At 37.7% G+C, this 22020-nt stretch overlaps 1 protein-coding gene across 1 annotated transcript in view; it reads right to left on the bottom strand.

The window, feature by feature from the left end:
* MYRIP (myosin VIIA and Rab interacting protein) overlaps positions 1-22020 on the bottom strand; it is a 207946-nt gene that overhangs the window by 170630 nt on the left and 15296 nt on the right. The gene's annotated exons all lie outside the window — the stretch shown is intronic.

The raw sequence follows: 22020 nt of genomic DNA, 5'->3' as shown, positions 1-22020 counted from the left end.
AGCTTTACTCTGACTTGTGTTTTCAAAGCTATTAGCAAGTTTTCCACTTGAGGCACTTTATGAAATGGACTGACCTTTGTCTGTACAATACATTTTTCTTTGAAATTAGGTCCTCATTAAAAAGAAAAAGGGGCAAATTGAGGTCTGGCAGCTCTCCTTCTTCCTGAGCCATTTTCATACATAATGTGATAACTTACATAACTAGCATCACTCCTCAAGGACCACCTCCCAATACCATGGCTCCTGAAAAGTCAGCCTGCCTGCAGACCTACAGAAGAGCTGCATCTTGTCAGTGGGACTAGCTTTCCAGAGACGCAAAATATGAGACATCCTGCTGACACTAATGGGACTGGCTGCTATTCCCCTCTCTTGATGGAAAAAAAAGTTCTATGGGAGACTGAGTCATTGCTAGAGGTAAATCATGTCGTCTATTAGCTACCATTTAAACAATGTGGACATCAAACCTTGAAACAGATGGGGTATTTATGATACCCATAAGAAACAGTTCTGGGTTTCCAGTACAAGTGAGAGATGGACATCCTGAGGAGTACAGCGAAGGCCCACTACGACTATTTAGGGACTACAGCACCTCTCCTATAAGGAGAACTGGTTCTGCTCAGCCTAGAGAAGGGAAAGATCAATGGGGCATCTCATCAGTTTTTCATAAATACTTGAAAGGAGGGCACAAAGAAGACAGAGCCAGGCTTTTTTCAGCGGCTCCCAGTGACAAGATCAAAGATGAAGGGTACAAACTGAAACCCAGGAAGTTACCCCTGAACATCAGGAAACAGCAGTCATCTCCATGAGAAAGAGAGCACCAGCACAGGTTGTCCAGGGATGATGTGGAGTTCTCGGTGAAGAAATTTAGAAGTCACCTGAAGATGGCCCTGGAAAACTGGCTCTTGGTGGTCCTTCTTCAGTAGGGGTGTTGGACAAGAGGACCTCCAGAGGTCCCTTCCAACCATGCTATGATTTTGTGAACAGCAGCTAAGAATGAAAGAAGCATGACAATTTATCATTTTCATAATAAACTGCACTGTAAATTCCACATGGTGTTTAAACCTCAGCAATCTTACTAAATGCTGAGCTGTAGGTCTCATCAATGAAGCACTCTTTAGAAGGTGGCTCAATATGTATGGATAGGCAAAATTCTGAGTAAGTATTACTAGTAGATCAATACTTTAATTAAGATGGATGAAATTATGTTCAAGAATTACTTTTAGCAGTAATAAGCGAAAAAATTTCCACTTTCTTACTATGCTTTGATATTAAATATAAATCACAGTGTTGAATAAGCCTCTGGCAAGGTCAATTAATAAAGCAATATCAATCAAGCATGAAATTATCACGGGACAAATGCTACCCATGGCAGAAATAGAGAACAAGAAGAGACATCCATCAAAGATTAAACAAAGACCATGTTGTTTCCAAAATGAGACCCTGAGCTGGACAAGCATAGAACACAGACAAACCTTTAACAGACTACTATAATGCATCACCTAATACAGTAACTCCAATCCATCAATTTTCATGTTAAAGTGCATCTGAATGGAAATACACATCTACAGCATGCCAGTTTAAATATCACTGGCTTTTTCCCATTGTAAATTTAAAGTCATCAATTAATAATCATTGATAGAATAAAAAATCTGGAAACAAATACATGAAAACATGTTCCCTCATGCCCCAAGGCATTCAATCAAAACTTTTGGAACAGCCCCACCAGCAGTTCTAGGCCACACATGAAATGAATTGTTAATTTGGTTTGACTACCCAAAACTTCTTGCTTATGTTCCAGCTCATAGGCTCTATTATACAACTCTAAGCAGAGGATATGCTATTCTACAAATGCCCTCTGATTACAATGCCCAAGATTTGGGGGGAAAAAAAACCCAAAACATTTCTAAAACCACAGACTAGATGCAACTCCTACAATTTTGCAACCTTCCTGAACAAGGTAACATTACAGGAGGCATCTCCTAACCGAGGTGGGGTCATATACCTCATCTGCTGGGCAGGCATTGTGCTTTCAGTTCTCAGACAGAGAATCAGAGCTAGGGACACTTAGCAGTTCTCTGATACAGTCTCTTAATGAGACAGTACTAGGAAGCATCCCTGACTTCATTTACTGAGCCTAATGCATGACGAGAAAATTCTTCCAGACAATGAAATTTATTTTTACTTCCAATTAAAAACAAATGAGCATTCTACTGAAAAAAGTAGCACCACAGGATGCCATGCTTGCATGGTTTAACAAGTGTCAGAAAATATATTAATTCAGACAGAATGGGTCATCAATTAATTCTACATTAGGAGTCAGCTTTTAATTACACTATCTCATGCAAGAGCTTCAAGATACTCCTGAAATCTGCCCCTTATACAGAGTCTTGATGACCTTCAGGGTATTTTTGACTCTTCAATAAGGTACTTCCTTCCAGTATGAAGCTACCCTTATCTCCCATGCTGTAGTCAGAAGCCACCAGTATCAGAAGGCTGATAAAACTACTATAGACCATATATATATATATATATGTGTGTGTGTGTGTGTATATATATATATATATATATATATATCAATCAGCTTTCCTTACAAGAGAAATTTTCCCAAAAGTCATTTGTTTAAAATGTAGCTTGAGCCTGAACTAAATGTGTCCCAAAAGTAGGTGAGAAAGAAATTTGGAATCTCAAGCTTGCTAGCTACTTCATGCTGCTTGCATTTAACTTTGTGGATGTTTGCCAACACACAGAAGGAGAAGGGACAAAAGACATTTTTAATTATGAAAGGAGTCTAGTTAAAACATAAAATTAAAAAGAAATCCGGACCTTTTAATTTAACACAAAGAAAAAACCTACCATATCTGAGCTATTGTTCATGACCGGTGCCCCAGGAACACAAAGAACCTGAACTAAATAGATGAGTATTTTTTAGTATGTTATCTGAAGAGAATTATCTTTATTAAAACCAATCTAGCCTTTATGACTAATACACACCAGCTTCAAACAGATCAAAGAATATCTACTCACTACAAAACTACCTCTAGGATGGGGGGAAAAGAACACAGTTTTACTTACCATACCTGCTTCCCAATACTTTCAGTCAGAAAGACAGCCATTAACTGCCATGTATTAAGAAAAGATAGCATTCTTCTACAGCCCCCCTTGCTGAGAAGGAGCACCAACCACCACAGTGTGCTTCTGCTGTCAAAGGCACCCTTCATGTGCTGGGAGTAGTGCAGGCATTATTGCCACAGCTGGTCCAGCACACAAGGGAAGAGAGATTTTGCAGGACACTGTACTCAAATGAACTTCACCTAGGCAAATTCCTACCACTACCTCAAGAAATCAGGGATGCTGTAATTTGAGACAAACAATAGGAAATTTAGCCCCCTCAGTGCACAGATGGGTGGCAGTTTCAACCAAAGCAACTGCACTGGAACACAGCACAAATTGGGATGTTGTTGCACCTTCATAAGGGGCTTCACAAGCTGACAACAAATTGTTGAGGAAACACAGATAAAAACCACATTCATTATTCCTGTGGCCTTCACGTTATGAGACTGAGATTTTAAAAAAAGGTCAGGTAATACTTCTACTGGATGGGTAGAAGGTTAAATGTCCATCAAATCAACTGCTGCAACTATGCCTGCTGTGAATTACTACAGCACACACTTCAGTTTACTAGAAAGATAACAAATTATTTTGATAGATTTTGCCACACTTTAAAGTGTTTCCCAAACATTAAAAATTAAAGGTTTGAAATTTAGTGGAAGGCAATGACAAAAATCAAAACCTCAAGTCCTCCATCTGTTTTTCAACAACAGCTGCTACTCCAGCACTGTATTCTAAAATCAAGTTTTATAGATGTATTCATGCCAAGGTCAGCAGCTTTGCAGAAAACCTGTCCCAAGCAGACTTTAAAAGAAGAACACATATACTTATAGACAACCTGTCACTTGAAATATATCTTTTCTCAGAGCAGGATGTGTATGCTTGAGGTTTACAGGCATTAGTAAAGCATGATGTGCCTGGCCCAGAGAACAAGGCACTTCAATGCTATTAGCTGAGGGTGGAGGCTGTCAAACATCAAAGATAAGGCACCTCTGAAAACACTAATATTTTATCAATACTTTGGAGCAAAAGATGCTGAAAACCAGTTGGGAATGAAGCTGTCAGTATGCCAGCAACCAACTTAAATTCTTAGTAAGATGATGAAAAGCATAATAACACGATATTAAACGGAAGCACATATAACATGAAGCTTGAAAATATTTTCTTTATAGACACATTCCACTTCATTTTTGAAATTAACATCACAATTAATAGATAAAAAAGAACAGATTCAATGCAATGACCAGCTCCACCTGTGAAAAGTCTGACAAAAGTCTCATTCAGATCAGGAGTGTCTATGCATTAAATGCTCCCCAGAAGATACAGCCTCTTATAATTTTAGACTTTTTCGATGACAAAGTGTAAAGGATGTGATTCTACATATCTTTTAGCATTTTTAAGAGTTAGAAAACAAGACAGAATGTTGATGAAGGAAAGGCTTAAAGTGAAAAAAGTAGTATTAAATACACAAATTCTTGAATGAGATGAGTAAGAACTCATCATGATAGCAAAACAGAATGAAACTAAAGTGGACAGCAAAACAGACATCATAAAATTATATTCAGGTTGAAGCTAGTCTTATGACTTCCCCATTCTCTCCTAAAACCCCACAAAAAAACCTTCACACTTTATATGATCATTACCACAACTTTTTTGTCCCAACTCTTCTAGTTGTTAGCACTGATGTTAATGTGTCAAAGTTACACACACTAAAATCTGTATGCAACACTAATCTGACTTGCTTTGCATCCTCTACTCCAGCCTGACACAGGAAAACTTATTTGTCCTGCTTTGTCCATTCCCTCAAAGACACTTTCCTGGCTTGACAAACTCTCTTTCTGCCAAGTATCCCCTGTTCCAACATTTCTTTATTTTATTAACTGAATAGCCTTAATTTGGGGGGGAAGTGATGCAAGCAAAAAAAAACTTATTTATATATTACCTAATTAAAATAAAAAATAGAGTTTATAGTTTATTGACAGAATTCTTTAATACATAAAGGAAAAATCTGAAGTTTAAATCACTGGTCCCATTGCTACAATGTGTAAAGAGTACAAGCCAAGACAGCAACAATGGTCCTCTTATGCTCTACTGAGAAGGTCACATACAGGATTAAAGCTGACAAATCTCCATGGGTGCATGGTTCCATAGAGCTTGTGTCTTCAAGATTAAACCTTTGGTTTTATTAATACTACAAAGAGCAAGAACAAAACCTTGTTAAATCAGATACATAAGCTTATTTCAAGAAATGCCAAAGTCCTAACTCAAATTCAAGAAGATAAAGAAAACCCCAACACACTCTCAGGACAACTGAGGCAGGAGCCCAGGCCACTGAACCCAGCTAATCCCTTGCTATGTAAAGGTCTCTGCCCAGCTACAGTCTTTGTACCCACAGATCACCATTGGTTTCCTCAGGTCGAGAACGTGCTCAGCTAAACCTGCAAGTCTACCAGATGAGGATCAGGTTTATTTCCCAGGGTGCTTAAACTGCCTACCAGCCTCTCCTCTATCTACATTGATCCCGTCTGGTTTCAAACTCCTTTATCAAGGGTCAGTAGCCAGACTGGACACCTCCAAGAAGCAGCAGAGTTCAGAACCAGACAGGGCTGCCAGTTTCAGAGCAGGATCAAAGATCCACAAAGCAAACCAGCTCCTTTGCCCCACATTCCCCTGAGGCAGAGTAAAGTTGAGACCAATTCTGAACTGGTGTAATAAACATAGCAGCTACTAGCAGAGGTAATTTCAGATTAAATGCACCACTATTTACACTGTACTAGAGCTGCCCTTTGGCTACAGTGAGAGAAGCACTCCTCACTCCCTGGACAAGTTCAACCCTCTTTCACTTCTTGACTCTTGCTCAAATGCTCAGGAAAGAAAAGCTGCAAGCCTGCAAGAAGAGAGGCTGGCAGTACACACAGATTAACCAGAAACAGGTAAGAATTAGACATACAGCATGAATGTGACATTTTCAAAGAGCTTTGCAGTGAGATCAGCTGAGAGAGATGAGGTCAAAACAGTGCTGCTGGAACAGCAATCAGAAACATTTCATGGAGAAAAGAGCAATTGCACCAACATGCCAGAGGTGTGAAGGATGCATTTGTCTTGTGAAATACTTTATTCCAGTAACTACAAAACTTTCCCATAATACTTTAAAAGGCTCTATCAGAAGTCTGGTTTAAAATCATTTGCAGGGGATGAGGGAAAAACAAAGAGCCCACTCAACTCAGATTAAGCTTATTTCCCCAAAACAAAGAAACCTTTCTGAACTCCCTTTGACCCATGCCTCTGTCATCTATGGTCCCTCAAGTACCATCAAATTGATTACAGGGGAATTTATAGAACTTAAATAACCCCCAAAGATCTTGCATTTATCCTGCCAGGGATGCGTGACTCACAGTTCAAAAAAGGCCACTCTAACACACTTGGCAGCTAAATATATTGGAACCAATTATCACTGCACAACTTCAGTTCTGAAGTCTTTCAAACTGAAAGACTTTTCTGATACATTGTAAAGGTCCATTCTTCCACCTGAATGAGCAACTTATAGTTGACATCAAGCTAATTAAGTGAAAGCAAGCAATAAGAGTCTGTGTATACTGCTTACAATAATAACCATTTTTTAAAACATACCCATGTTTTAATGTTTACATTCAAAAGAGCCAAGTTCACTTTTCTTAGGTCAGGAATAGATTATTTAACACTGCAACACATTTCAAGTTCTTATTGAACAAGATGAGGCACATACAAATGAGAAACTGACATTGTATTTTTCTCAGTCTCCTCAAGTAAAAGATTACAGAAAAACTCCTGAAAAGCAAAGTTCTTTCTCCCTAGGAACAGAAAATGTTTTAGGGGTTTTTTTCCACACAGAGTAGAAAATACTATCCTTTGGACACAAAAAGAAAAATTAGTAACTCTCACCTCCTTTAACCAGAGGTCTTTGGAAAACTATTTAGTGTAGGGTGGGTTGTATTTTTAATACCTGGTTTGACAATACTGAGGTGATTTATGTTCTCCCTTACACACAGTTCAGTGAAACATCATTTACACAAAAGCAGTTGCAAGGGTCTCTGTTACAAGGTTCTTTCATGTAGGCACGTTCACAGATTTTTTTCTAGGACTGCATCCATGCTGGAGCACAGTCAAGAACACAACAATTCTGTTTGACACCAGAAACAATTCAGTCCTTTTTGTACTGCCTGGGAGCTAATAAGCCCTGCAGGAATTTATCAGGGAATATGCCCCTTATAGCCCTGAGACCATAGTTGTGCTTAGTAGGACCCAGTCCTGCTGCACTGATCTCTCTTTAGTGCCCAGAACAGATATTCACTCCTGCAGCAAAAGGCACGAACAAAACATGCTGATAGGCTTAACAACTACAAGGCACACCTCCCAGTCAATGCAACCATCTGCAGGGGATGCAGGGAGATGCACTGATCTGTAGGGAATGAGAAAAGTTTTCAAAGGAGAGCAGAGAACGTGACAGTAAATGCAACAAAGACCCCTCTTATGCAAGTGTTCTTAACCTCCTACCAGTAAGCAGAGACAAATGAGAGACAAGCAGGCTCTCCCACCTCTTCATTATCAGGAACCATTTACCTTAATTGTCTACAATCTTCCACTCTCCTCATCTCAGAGTTAATGAAACAACACCAGACCAGATGGAAAGAAGTACAGGAAGATGCAAGTGAGTGAACAGAGCTTTGATTTGTCCCTGGAAGAGTGTCTTGACCCAGAAGATTAGTCCCTCTTCTCTTTCTGTCAAGATGGAAAACTGGCCTATGGCAAGGCTTCAAGAACATTCAAGTGAATGCCTGTCCTGTTTCAAAGCAGTGACAGTATTTTAACCTCCATCGACTGAGTTTGGAACCATTTATTTTATATAAGCAGATAAACTTCTTCAAACAGCCATTTCCTGGTGACAATATAGGCTTCAGCCATCTAAAATTCCCTTCAGATGAGAAATAAAGTTTTTACAGTATTATCCCCTAGATAGCTAACTATTCCTATAGATACATATAACAAGAATAACAGCTACACAGAATGTTGAAAAACTGCCTCAGTGCCAGATATCAACACAATGCCTACACTCCACTGCTGTGTTCAGTAACTAAATAATAAACAAATCTGTCATTCATTAGCAAAAAGGTACAGTAGACTGAAGACATGAACACTGCATTTGTCCAAAGGAGGAAACAGAGGAAAATGCAGTTGTATCACCTGGAAGAGTCTTACCAAATCTTTGTGATGAGATTTTAAAAAATTAAAAATTTAAATAAAATTCCATTTGATGTATGTATACTACAATTTGCAATGTTATATGGATTTTGTTTCTTGCACAAGACAAACATTGGGCAAAGACCTTAAAAGCCTACTTCAGTGTTAACCATTTTAATACCCTATGCACTTTTAGCTACAAAAGTTAATCACAGATTATCTGCCAATGCTAGTGGAAACCAGCTGAGGTATGGTAAACATGAATATAATTCACAATATGTGTGTTTGCAATCAGCTAAAATTGTCTTTCATGTGAAATTTAGTTCATAGTAATTAACACTGAAGTGACAATTGTAAATGGATAGATGAAAGACACAATCCCAGTTCTCTAGCTATTGAAGATTCAGGTCTGTAATGAAAGCTAAAGCCTTTCATATGATAGGTTCATTTTAGCTAACAGACACAGAAATGGTACTTCATTTGCATCTGACCCATGGAAACTAAAAATATTTATTAGGACAACTGTAAATAACAGGTCTTAAACAAAAGGCTCAATATGTCTAAAATTTTAACTCTTGAAGTGCTGCTGTCTCAGGGGTGGCTTTGTGAGATAATGGTTCCAGAAATATTAACTTGAATTGAAACACACCTCTCTTATTTTTTTTATACTGCAGACTCTGTCCCAGCGAGTAGTCATACTTGTTTGATGAAAATCAGTATATAACTCCTTATTCCTCAGAAGCCCTGAAGACATAACATTGCTAAATTGAAAACACAGATGGCTTTATTACTTCTTGTGCAATATTCTACAAAAAAATCTAATTACTCACAGTCATGCAACCCTACTGGTGATGAAAAGGCTGCACAAGCAATACTTCCATCTCACCAATGCTTCAGGGATTTTAAAAGGACATCAAGGAATCAAATTTAAAGAACTCAGATCAACTTTTGCAGCAGCTGTCAAATTTGCAGTTAGTATCAAGGGGATAGAGAATGCATTTGATAAAAGAATACCAAGAAACAGTGAATATGGAACTTCAAATAAGACTTTTTACATTCAAGTTTTTTGAGGTAGATGTACATTAAAGGGTTTCATTAAGTCGCATATGAGCACACCTTGCTGCACCTTACTAAATCAGTCAGCCAAACTCTGTGAAGCTTTCCTCTCTTCCCCAAGGTAGGACAGATTTGTGAGTCCATTCTGGCATCACACAGAAGGGTTTCCAGACTACACCCCAAATCCCCTCTGTATGCACACACAGACACTCACTTCAGTGACATCAGTGCATTTTTTCCCCCTGCCACACACTTCATGAGCCAAGGACGAGGCAGGATACTAAGGACGCATGACAAAACCCCAGTGCCATTTGAGACTTTCCCAACACAAGAAGAAAGTTCCTACACCCCCAGTGCTTTAAACCAACAGCCAGGATCACCCCAATGCCAATGGAATCTGGCTTCTAGTACCCAGGAAACAGGCTTTTCAGCTTTTAATGACAGCTGCTCTCTGCACAACTCCTTCTGCATGAGGCTTTCCTTCCAGTCAGTTTCCTGGGTAATTTCACCAGATTTCTCATAAGGTGGAGGGAAAACGGACACCCTGACAAATGATTCCTGCCAGGAAGCAACATCCACTTTTAAACAACCCATCCTCAGGACTATGCACATGCTTTGTTTAAATGTACTATTTTCATTGCCTTTTCTGACATTGATAACAGAGAGAGTAATATACAACTAAAAGGTTCTGCAATAAATACCACTGAGTGGTTTATTATGGCCATAGAAATGTATTTTCTGTCTCAATCTTTAAAACTGTGGCAATATGTGCCATCTTCTCAACATTTGCTTATCTATTAAAGCAAACCTAAATGTTTTTCTAGGAAGCACATCCTGTGTGATCAACATGAGGTAGTAAATAGTAGCCCACAAGCCATGTAGGTAAAAATGAACACACAGCACAACTTAAAGCTTTGCAAAGCAGCAGAATACCAGGAAACAAATGAGGAGTTCAAAAAGAGAGAAGATCCATATAACATGTATCAACAGATCTAATCAGCACTGACAGACTTTCTCACCACAGATATCACAGTGGAGAATGTTTGTTTTTTCAAAATGTGCAGCATATAAAAAGATACAGTGTTTGCTATTTCTGCCACCCAATTTCTGACTGCTTCATGAAGCCTAATATCCATTACCATCTACAGTAAGCTGTTTTGGTCTCAAGTTTTGCTACATTAGGCAACTACAAAAAAATGCAGAGACTTAAACACATATGTATCTTGGAGTTGTAGTGCCTCATGGTTTGGTTTTTATTATTCAGAAAAAAAAAGACTAGGTCTTGACTTTACATCCTCCATGCTAATTGCTGTTGTCTAATACTCAAGTATTTGTTTGAGTGAAGAAAGAAATCCATAGTACTGAAGAGGAGTTTAATCCATGCAAAGCCAACTGAGCTGAACTCATAAGCCACAATAGAGGCAGCCAAATCGAGAGAAAATAAGCAGAGAAAGAGAACATCAGATTTCACCAGATAACAGTGACTTCAAAGATATTCTTTCTTCTTCTGTCTCCTTCCTAATATCCCTTGTCTTAGACAACCCAAATCACCATTACAAAGTGTAAAATGATGAAGCAAACTAATCAAAGGAAAATGCCGCCATATTAAGCAAGTTAAATGTGGAGACATCAAATACATGACTGGAATGCTCTGCAAATTTCTGATATTGCTATTCTGCAGCAAACATCAGTATCTGAAGATTTTTATGCTGAATGAAAAAAGCATCACAGCAGTTTTAAAAATACTTACCTGTTCATATACACTACAATTATGTACTGCTGATTTACTCAGGGCATTAATTGTAATTAATGCTAATGTCAATAATTGATGCTAAAGCAGCAGTGCTTTCAATTCCAACATAACATATGTATTTAAGATCATAATTTCTGCTCAAAGTGATGATATCATCTTCTCCTCTTGCAACATTATCCTCTGCTGTAATTCATTCAAAGTAGATGTTGTATGGCCAGGACTATTTGCTTAAAAGAACATTTTAATGTGGAGTCCTCTACAGGACTTTCCTGTTGTCAGGAATTTCCTCTTCAATAGCATACAAAACCACTTAACTGCTGAATCTCAACAGTCTCACTTGCTATTCCTAGCAGGAGCCATACTGAAAGCTACCTTACTTAACTCAGCTACTGTAAACATGAGACTGGTGAAAATTTTGAAAAATAGTCCGTGTTATCATAAAAAGTGCCAAAGCTATCAACTTAGCCAGAGAAATGTAGGTCAAAGCAGTGCACTCCTGAAAAGTGCAAAAAGTTAATTTCTGTGACAGTGGAGTTACTGTCCTTCCTTTTATGAAACTGAGTCCTAAGCTGATTAATGGAATGTTGCATATTTTTACATTACCCGAGGGCAGAAATGACTTGCATTAAAGTGCCTGGAACTGCTTCATCGATTGATTACAGAAATGAAGTTTGAGAGAACTGTCGACCAGAAAAACACTTTCTGGGGATCACAGACTCTACTAAGGCCTAGAATAATATTTTGTTTGACTAGAAAGAAAAATTACCCTCACTTGTATTACTAATACTTGTGGTTCTGTCCTCATTTTTATTCAGAATACAAAAATATAAGAATACCAGCCTGAAACTGAACTAAAATTTGGCAAATGTAAAGAATTTAAAGGCTATTCCTCCTGAGACCCACTGTAAAACACTGAAAGCTCCTTCAAGCAGGTACTTACAGGGAGCTGATGCAATCTATGTCAGGAAAACCCTCATTTACAGTTTGCTGACAGAAGTGCCATCCAAAAGACTCTGTGCTTAAGACAATTGCAAACAAATAAAATTAATTCAATCTCTGTCCAGCCTTTCTGAAACTGGGCTACTTCCTAAGTGCTAAGCTAGTTTTCCAAATCACAAGTTTGCATCTCTGGAGAGTTGCAAGTCCAGCCTGTGTTAACGGCAAACATGAATGTACATGTTTGACTTGTTATAAACTTCTGATTTCAGAGGCTGTCTTCCTCTGATTTCTCACCTGCTTTGGCAATCTGAAGGCACACTTTGCTAGTGTGGTTGTACTGATTAGTGTTTTATTATATACTATACTAGTAGAAAACTAGTAAATAGACAATATTATTAGTATTTTATAATAATAATAGAACAGTAAAGCTCATGGGGGAAAGAAATTGAAAGTCCAGGTGGCAGAAAACAAAACAGTGCTCCGGCTACTGTATACTTTGCTTGCTGAGACACAGAAAATTCACCAGTCCTGGACTGATATATAAACTGTTTAATAGCTCCTTCTTGAACCTGAAGAAACCCAATTTTACACAGATTCATCACTTACCATAGAACAAATCTATCAGTTCACAGATCACACTAGCTAACTAGGTTTCATGTTAGCACTGAAAAATTGTTCTCAAGAACCATGGTGCATAAAATATGAAAGCAAAATAAATACAAATTCATTATAATTTCAATTGATTTACAACAAAATTACTTTTTATCTAGATAACCAATTAATTGTACATGAAACACAAATTCACATTCCCTTTTTAAGCACTAAAATTGGCTGCCCGTAATAGTCTAACAGTGAAATAACAACAGGCAAAATCTATGAGGCATATAGAAACTCCAAACATGGCATGGAGCAGATTTCTTTGCTAATGACAGTATTTAGATTACAGTCCCCTATCTAACAAGAGATATTCCATACCTGCCATACAAGTATGTGACTACTTTCATATTAGTCCACAATCCAATAAAATGAAGTTTTCAAAAGACAGTCACAGGTGACATCTTGCTATCAACTGAAGGAACATCAATTGAAAAGACAGGTTCATTCTTTTGTGAGACCAGTATTGTAGAAGGATTACCACAGGATTATCTCCAGTATAACTGACAGCCTACATGCAGCTCCAAAAAAGCCTTTAAAATTGATCATATGTTCAACATTCTTCTGGAAGAACACAAGTTTATTTTTATTCTTAAATAAGAAAGCAAAGGAGGAAAAAACCCCACAAAATTAAAACAGAAGCAAATAACTCAACACTTCCTGCAGGTTCAATAACTATAAAAACCACAGAACAACCGTGGCAGCGCTAATGAGCTTCCCCCCTTTAATGACAGATCTTCTACCAAAATACAATGGTCCCCTCCCTCCTAGCACTATGCTGAGAAAAACCATAAAGTCCATCATGCACGGATGAAAACTGAAGAGGGATAAAGGAGAGAGATGCCACCAGCACGTAATCAGCCACCCCCACTGACAAATGCTACACAGTAGTCAAGAGAGATTAATTAAAGATTGTTTTGTTAAATCTCAATCAAAGTGTTCTGTACAGCAGAAAAAAAAATTATGAAATCCCTGCCACCTCCATCAGACATCTTTTTTAATTACTTCCTGATTTAGACTTTGTTCGATTGAGATGCAAACACTGACTTCTGTGCTCCCTTCATTTCCAATGTGCCTCACAAAACCAAGATAAATTTAGAATATCCTTTCAAGCTGAATGTGCAGCAGAAACACCATATCCTTTGCAGTCTAAATCTTGCAATATTTACTAGCCAAATTGTAACCCAAACTGTACCAAGAACCACATGTAATTTGCCATAAACCAGCATTAGGGTTGCATCTTCCTAATGCACTGAAGAACAGCATTAATGAAGACTTACTATGATGCTCTAGTATACTAATTCTGTTGTAAACCATCTTTATAGAGATATTTTTTATTTTCTTTTATGAAGTTAGGATAGCAGAATGGATAAAATAAGTACCATAGAGGAAAAAGCTTTAAAAAGTATGTTTGAGTTCAACTGCTTTCAAGAGAACCTTAAGTCATAACTAGAAGGAAAAGCAAATTATTACATCAATAAAGGAAAAGATGCATAAGCAAATATATAGAGCAGTTATAATTCATTCCAATAAAAAACAACTCTGGTGGGTAGTTCAAAGACTTGCTCTTGCCTCAGGCACAGAGCCAAATACATACCAACTGTAAATAAAGGCAACAGTACATTAACAACTTACCCCAAGTTAAATTACAGCAAAAAGTATGACTGCAGTAACTGCCCATATGTTAGCTCCTTCCCTTAGGCAAACATGAAGCTCCTTACTGTACCCCTCAAGGGTAAATCATAATTATCTTGTATTTATCATAGGGTAGGATTATATACTTAGGCAACACCCATTGCAGCAAAAACTTTGTGGCATATTAAGTTGAGTAATAACCTCAGCTGAGATACACCTGACAATTTTTGTATGTCTAAAATATTATAAATGCAAAACTTTACTTATTAATTTCTACTAATACCACTCTTTTTTTAAATTTTTTTCACGAAAGTAACAAAAGCAAATCCCTTTTATTTCAAATATGAACCAACAAGTAGCCGAATGTGTTACAGTTAAAAAGTATCTCCAAAGATATTTCTGAAGCTACACTTTGGAAGTGTTGACAAAGTGTTTTGACATCTGTGGTATTCTCCCACACATGCATATCCCTCTTTCCTTTAGCTGAAAATTTTCAACAATTTCATTTAGAAAAATTTGGCTGAAAATTCTGAAAATTTTGGCATTTTGGAAACAGAGATCACTGATCTCTAACATACACTTTAACTCAGTCACCTCCATTCCTCACAGAAGTTGACTGGTAATCTTTGGAACTCACCATAAACACAGAGCATTATTATAAACACTAAAAATTGAACTTCTCTTAACCAACACACGGTGACATTTCTGGAAAGTATGTAGTTTGCCATAGTTCACTTTGGAATGAGGTATAGCAGTGAAGAACCTGGCACAAGTGATTTATAAAGTAGTTCTCCTTCCATCCAAAGACAGAGATTCTTAGACTCAGGATGGATTTCTAAGAACCACATCCCCTTTAGCACAGCTTATTCCTCTGGCACAGCTTTGAGTAGGAAGCTGCAGAAGACAAGAGTACTAGAGAACCTGCAGGATGAGATGCTAGGTGAATACTAACACACAAAGCAATTTATTAATGTTCACCTTAGCTGGTTCAATAGGCTGAGGTAGATCTCGTGACATACTCCCTTAAGCTTCAGCACAGTGAACAAAACACCCAATTTGCTTTAGCACAGCAGCCTTACATCCCCAAAGGGCTCCTTCCACACCCAGAAAATTTATCTAAATCCAGAAGATTTGTCATGTGGATTCCAAAATGCTCTCAGTTCTTCATAGGCTTCAGAAAGGAAGTATTAAGAAGTATTCAAAATGCACCTTTTTATAACAAAAAGCATGGACAGTGGGATAGAGCTCCACAGTCAGTGCTCAGAGGCAAGGGCAACTGAACAGCACAGCAGCTCTTTTTCACTCTGTCACCTCCCTGTGCTGCTTCTTACAGCTGTTCTTGGCTTTACTCCAAACTGGGGTCACAGGAACTGGCCACAAAAAAATGACCAAAAAAATTTCATTGTCTATGAAGAACACAGAGCATGGAAATGCTGGAAGGAAGCAAAGCAAATACTATCCCTTGATTCACCAACAATACTTGAAATAAAAACATCAGCAAATTTAAGTCAATATTAATTTCCTTAAATGTCCTGTCTCTGAAATATTATAATATTTCTTTAAGAATGATTACTATATTGTAGGTAGAAGCAAAATTCTTTTACTTTCATAAACATCAGTGAATACTTTCTCAAAAGCATACTTTTACAATTCCATAATGCATATTTCTGAAAAAAAGGATTACAAGTCAAATTTCACATCTAAATGAAAAGTCATAGCTCAGACTGATAATAAGCTAACCTCATAATAATGAGAAGTATTTCTTATTTTCTTGAGAACCAAAGATGAGTATAATGAAGACAAATCCACCCAGATTAGCGCAAACAAGGGCAGGCCTATGGCATGTTGCAGTAGAAACTTACAGTAAAACCTATCCCTTCTGGCATAAATAAACCCCAAAACTAAAACCCAACCCACATTTTAAATACAACATTTCAAATACAACACCTCAAAACTATAACACTTGGCACTACTTACAAGTTACTGAACATTATATGGAAATGCACTCAGAGTATCCCTTTTCTCTAAAATCTAATATGAAGAATAAATCCTGAATAAAATACATTATGCAGCCATTCTTCTCATGTTTATTTACATGTTCTGCCACAACTTGAAAGTACGACCAATTGTACTGCTATAATAACATGCAAAGAGATAAACCAACACTTTAGATACACTAAACTGTAAAGACAGGAGTTCATATGCAAGAGAACATCCCTTGCCTGCACTGCAGGGCCAGTCAGGTGAGAGAAGATTACTACAACAAGTCACGTTTAACAGCTCAGACTTTTCACTTTTCATACACGAGACATCGGAGATTAAATATTGATTTTACATTATAGCTGCTCATTATCACTAGGAACACTCACTCTTTTTAGCTAAACTGTAGCCAATAATTTGATTAGTCATAACCCACAATGAAGACCACATTACACCAAAAAATCCTGCAATAAGTTTTATAACACCTCTGCAACATCATGCTGCTTTCTTTAAATACTTAGCCACAGTTTCTGCAAGCATGGCACACTGAACGTGGGATGTACTTCAGCTACATCTCCTATGGCCTGTCCAATATTAAAAATGTGAGCTGGAGCCATTTCTTTCCATACCAGTTTCTCGAATATTCCCTAATATTATACTTTCTTTTTGCACCTTTTCGTAAGCATGAAGAAACATGAGAGATGATACTTGGTTCACCAGAATTTCCTCTCAGCTGAAAGTGCATTTGTAAATATATTTTGAAAAAGGGAAAACTCACATCTGGCATTGCCTATATTCAAACACTTGGCAGAAAGAATTTGTTGAGAAGTTCCATCTGTGCTTCTCCTATAGCATCTACATGCCATTCAGATAGCAAGAAACTTCATGGTTCCCATGATAGTCACAAGCAAGATGCACAGAACTAGTTTTAGAGGTAACTAAGCATAAGCTGCTCTTTGGCAGCACCCTGGCATTTTTTTCCTCCATTAGGCAGGAGAAAAACTGGGCCCAAATCTATAACTTGAACAGATTCTTTGTTTAGTTCTCTGCTTCAAAGGCCAGATTCTTCCCAGTGCCCTGGTTTCTCTCCTGTGAAGCACAAACTAGATCCTACTGTCTTGTCAGCTGCAGTTACTTTCTCCAATTACAGGTGAGGCTGAGATCAACACCAGAGTCAGCAGAACCTACCACCTTTGCACCATGTGGTGTTAAAGCAGGGAGTTCTGGGCAAACCACAGAAAGGACTCAAAATGCTGCTGCACCTGCACAAGGTAAGACCTTGCATCATTGCTGAGACACCTCTTTCCTTGTCTAACCCCAAACATGGCATTATTCCATTGCAAGCAGCACACTTGGGACAATATTTCCTGAAATTAGCAGCAACTAACAGTTTCTAAATGCATTTTGAAGTGCACCCTTACTGACTGCAGCAAAAGCTACCATTAGCTATGACTTTCATGAATTCATGCAGAATTCATCTTAGTAGCCATTTTTGGATAAGCAACTTATCCTGACCTGAGGGATAGCTGTTAAAATATTAAACACAGCTGTTGAGAGAGGGCAACACAGTAACAGTGTTAAGCATCTAGTATATAGATGCAGTTACTGACAACTCTTAGTCCTGACAGGCTGTGTGAGCTAGAAAACAGGTCTGCATCTTGGAACATTATGTAACAAAATTGGTGATAAGCTATAAAAAAAAAAAAAAGATGTCTTGCTTTTAATCTTGTTAATAAACCCTTACTTCCAGGAAAGAGCTGTAGTGCCCTACATATGTTTTAATCTTGTTTTATAAATCAAGGCGCTAGCAAAATAATGTATTTATTCAGCAGCTATGATTCTGATGAATCATTCCTTGCACCCAAAAATAATTTTAGGCATATGAGTGCTAAACTCATGACAGCTCAGCAGAACTTTACATTGGAGAAGCGTGCAGCTGTTTTAACATGAGAATCACAAAGAGCAACTTTCTCAGAGGAGCAAACTGTTCTCAGACCTTTTATCACAGGAAGAGAACATATCTGTCAGGACAACCCAGGAAGCAGAACAGTAACTACCTGCTCAAGTAAAAAAAAAAAAAAAAAAAAAAAAAAAAATCAACATATTGGGCTTCCCCCACACTGTTCATCAGAGTGAAGGGCAGGAAGGCTTACTTTATGAAATCACTTCAAGCAATTAAGGTGCTGATCAACAAGTTCACCTGGAACTCTGAAGCTTGACACAGTGTGACCAATCCCCTGTTCTTTCCTCACTAGGAAAACAGCTATAAAATGGTTGCTTGGAGGAAAGGAGAAGAGGGAAGACAGACAGGGGGAGTTTTTTGCTTGGTTTCTGTTTGTTTTAAGGTATTTGGAACAAGCCTGCCACAGGAAGGAGGAACAAGGACTGATATGTAGAATCAACAGATAGCTACCCAAATGTCTGTCCTGGCATTTTGCCAGTTTGATATGACTCACACCAGCAATATTTTGATTAACAAGCTTTGGAAGGAGTTCAATATTTTATCCACTACAAGACCCATGACACATACTGTAAATACACTGAAGTCTACTGTAGCTTGACAAGAAAGTATCAAACTGGTTTTGGGTTTTGTCAAGTATGTTTCTTCAGAAGCCTCTTCACAGGCCTATTCATGTTACAATAGGATATGCTGCAAAAGGAGCAAAAAGAATAAAGTAGGCAAAAGCCATTTAAACCAATGTTCTACACAAGGCTCTGTGCTAATCCCTTTCTCATTCTTTGGCTAAAAAGGTAATTAGAACAAGCAGAGTAGAGAGGGCCCTCCTGTGAGCACACACATCTGATTTTTTTCTGCAAATAAAACAATTCTGGAAAACTGATCACAAATCACTGCATTTGTCTTTACTGCAACTGAAAATGTGACTGTATAAATAAAGGTAGCAAAGTTGATATTCAGCAACCCAGCTACAAAAGACACAACATCAAGCAAGACATGGAGATGTTTCTGCCTGTGGGCAACAGTCAGTTCTCAACACTTCCCTTGTGCAGTTCCAGCAAACCCCACATAAGTATATTAAGTTGTTAAAGTGTTATGATCACATAGCCATGTGGCACCGGAAGGTCTGTAGTTTTTCTTTGTAAAGACATTTTCTCAGGTGATTAACAGCAGTGGTTCAAACAAAAGAGAACCACTCTGCCTGCAAAGAAGCACCTTTCAACCCTGCCCAGTGCAAGTTTTACCACTAAAATACCAGCGTGCCAATGGCTGATCCAGCATTCACTGTGGTGATGGAAACTCTTCTTAGCCAATGATTACTGAAAGACAGCTTAAGTCACTCCAACCATGGCCTCCTAAGGTAAAGTAGCTGCTGACAGGTATAGCATCTGCTCGGTTTGCAGTCTGCTCTCTTTACAGCTGATCAGCACTGAGCCCTTCCTATGCCTGAACCCTTCTGCCCTTCTAATCTGCCTCCCTTTGCACCCACTCTGAATGTTAGAACCAGAACAGCCATTTTTAACCTCTCCACATGGCTAAAACATAACAGATCAGGAACATCTACCACAATAAGGTGAGCCATCAATTATTTTCTGTGAAATTATAATTTCACTTATTTAAAACACCTTGACTTCTCAGCATTCCTGACCTAAAACAAAAGGACATCTGTGTTTATACAGCTGGAACTGTAAACAAAACCAAAGGGGGACTTGATTTTGCCCACAATGGATAAGAATAAACAGTGGCATATTTAGACAGTTTTGAAAACTGAATAGGCAAGCAAGAAATAAAAGACAGCAAACATTTTTACACATCTGTTTATGTATGAAGGCCTACCTCACACACAAGCATTTGGGCTTGGAAGCTCTTATTAGCTCTCCTCTGTCATTTCTTTCAAAAAAATAAATATTTTTAAAAAAGAGGACACAGTCCTTCCTGAACTGCGGACGACAAAGATGTTATGCACAGCAAAATATTAGATGTTTAATGCTCAACACAGTTGAGTCTTTTCCATTGCTGACATTCTGCAGCTGCATGCAAGATTAATAAATCTGTACATGAGGAAACAAGTCATTAGCACGTCCAGTCAACTTCCTCAAAAAGTCATCTATGATTCTTAGTGTCCCAGGAGCCCAGAGACAGCCTGCAGAGCTTCAGTGGCAGAAGGGATGTACACAAGGTTGTCCTGAGCATACACACCAAGAAATTCAAACCAATCACCTTCCTAGTTACACCAGATCTGCCTTGTTGTCTACTTCAAATGATTCACAGTAAACTCAGCCCATCCATTGGCAAGTCTGTGTTATAATTTTAGCCACAATGTCTCGGGGTGACTACACTTACATGGGGTAAATAAAAACATAACACTACTGCCAAAGACCACAATAAACACATAATCAAACCAGAAAGATAATGGGTGAACAAGTGACAAAGAACAATAAGTATTAATAATCTCATATCAGGTTGAAAGCCGTAGCAAAAAAAGAAACTAAAATGATACGAAGCAGTAAGGCATAACAAACCAACCACTCTACTCACTAAACATGTACACATGTTTATCTTGTTGTTATCTCACCAGCTGTAGCCAACTAATTTTTCACAAAATATACAAGACCAAACTGTCTGATAACAGCGGGAGATATAGCTGTGAGAAAGACTTAAATTAGAGAACCACTGCAAAAAATCCTTACTGCAGAGAAATTCAAAACAGGTTTGCAGCAGAAAATGCAGATCACCAGTATGGCCTTTCTCTTTACATTATGTCATTTTGTTTACAGAATATGAAAAAATTAGGTAACATGTAAAACCAGCAATATTATAAAAAACATTGGAATGTTAGCTCTAAAACATTTGTCACTCTACCACCTTAAAAACATTTATTAGAAGTAAAGATGAACTTCATTTCTTGCAGTATGCTAGTTAATTGTTCAGCTGCCATTAGAAAAGCAAAATTGAAGTTATCAACCACTCATATTTTTTTAGCTTTCATTACCCTCCTGGTACAGTGGAAATCTATCCTATATTAATTTAAGCATTTCTTGATCTTTAGAAATAATTGTTACCAGTAGGAAAAATACAGAGAGACGTATGTGAAAGAGCTACTTAAATCTTGGTGGGGAAATGCACCCAAAAATAACACAATGATATGAAGAATTATACAGAAAACCTATAAAAGAAATTCAAAACCACACCTTTAGGTATAGCTTCGTTTTGAATTTGTTAAAAGAAGTCTAAAAGTCTAACATATAATATACAAATATATATATGCCAGCTTTTTTATCTTAGAAAAGATTACAGAACCTTAAAGAGTTTCACTTCTAAAGTGAAACTACATGGTAAATTTTGCCAGTTGATAACATTCTAAATACAAAGACAATAGGGCCAAGAACATCAAAGGAATTCTAATCTCTTTTCTTACAGGTTGAAAAATCTAATCTACAGCAAGATCATGTAACTTTCTAATATATTTTCAATCACATAGTAAGACAAAAAGATGTGCTGCAAACGAAACAACAAAAACCAACCCGAGTAGCCTGATTTTAAAAAAGGAAAAATAAAAAAGGTCATAGATTTTAAGTCAGAAGTAAGCTTTGAACTTCACTGGCAATTTTTGTCATTGAAACTACTTAAATTCATATTTTAAATAACAGCTGAATTTCAGAACTTATGCTTTGTCACTACAGCTCATTATACAGCAGCTCGTTAACAGACTTTAATACTG

This window comes from Serinus canaria, chromosome 2 (assembly GCF_022539315.1).
Source record: "Serinus canaria isolate serCan28SL12 chromosome 2, serCan2020, whole genome shotgun sequence".
Classification (NCBI taxonomy): Eukaryota; Metazoa; Chordata; class Aves; order Passeriformes; family Fringillidae; genus Serinus; species Serinus canaria.
The sequence above is the reverse complement of the archived record's forward strand: the minus strand, read 5'-3'. Positions and strand labels throughout refer to the sequence as shown.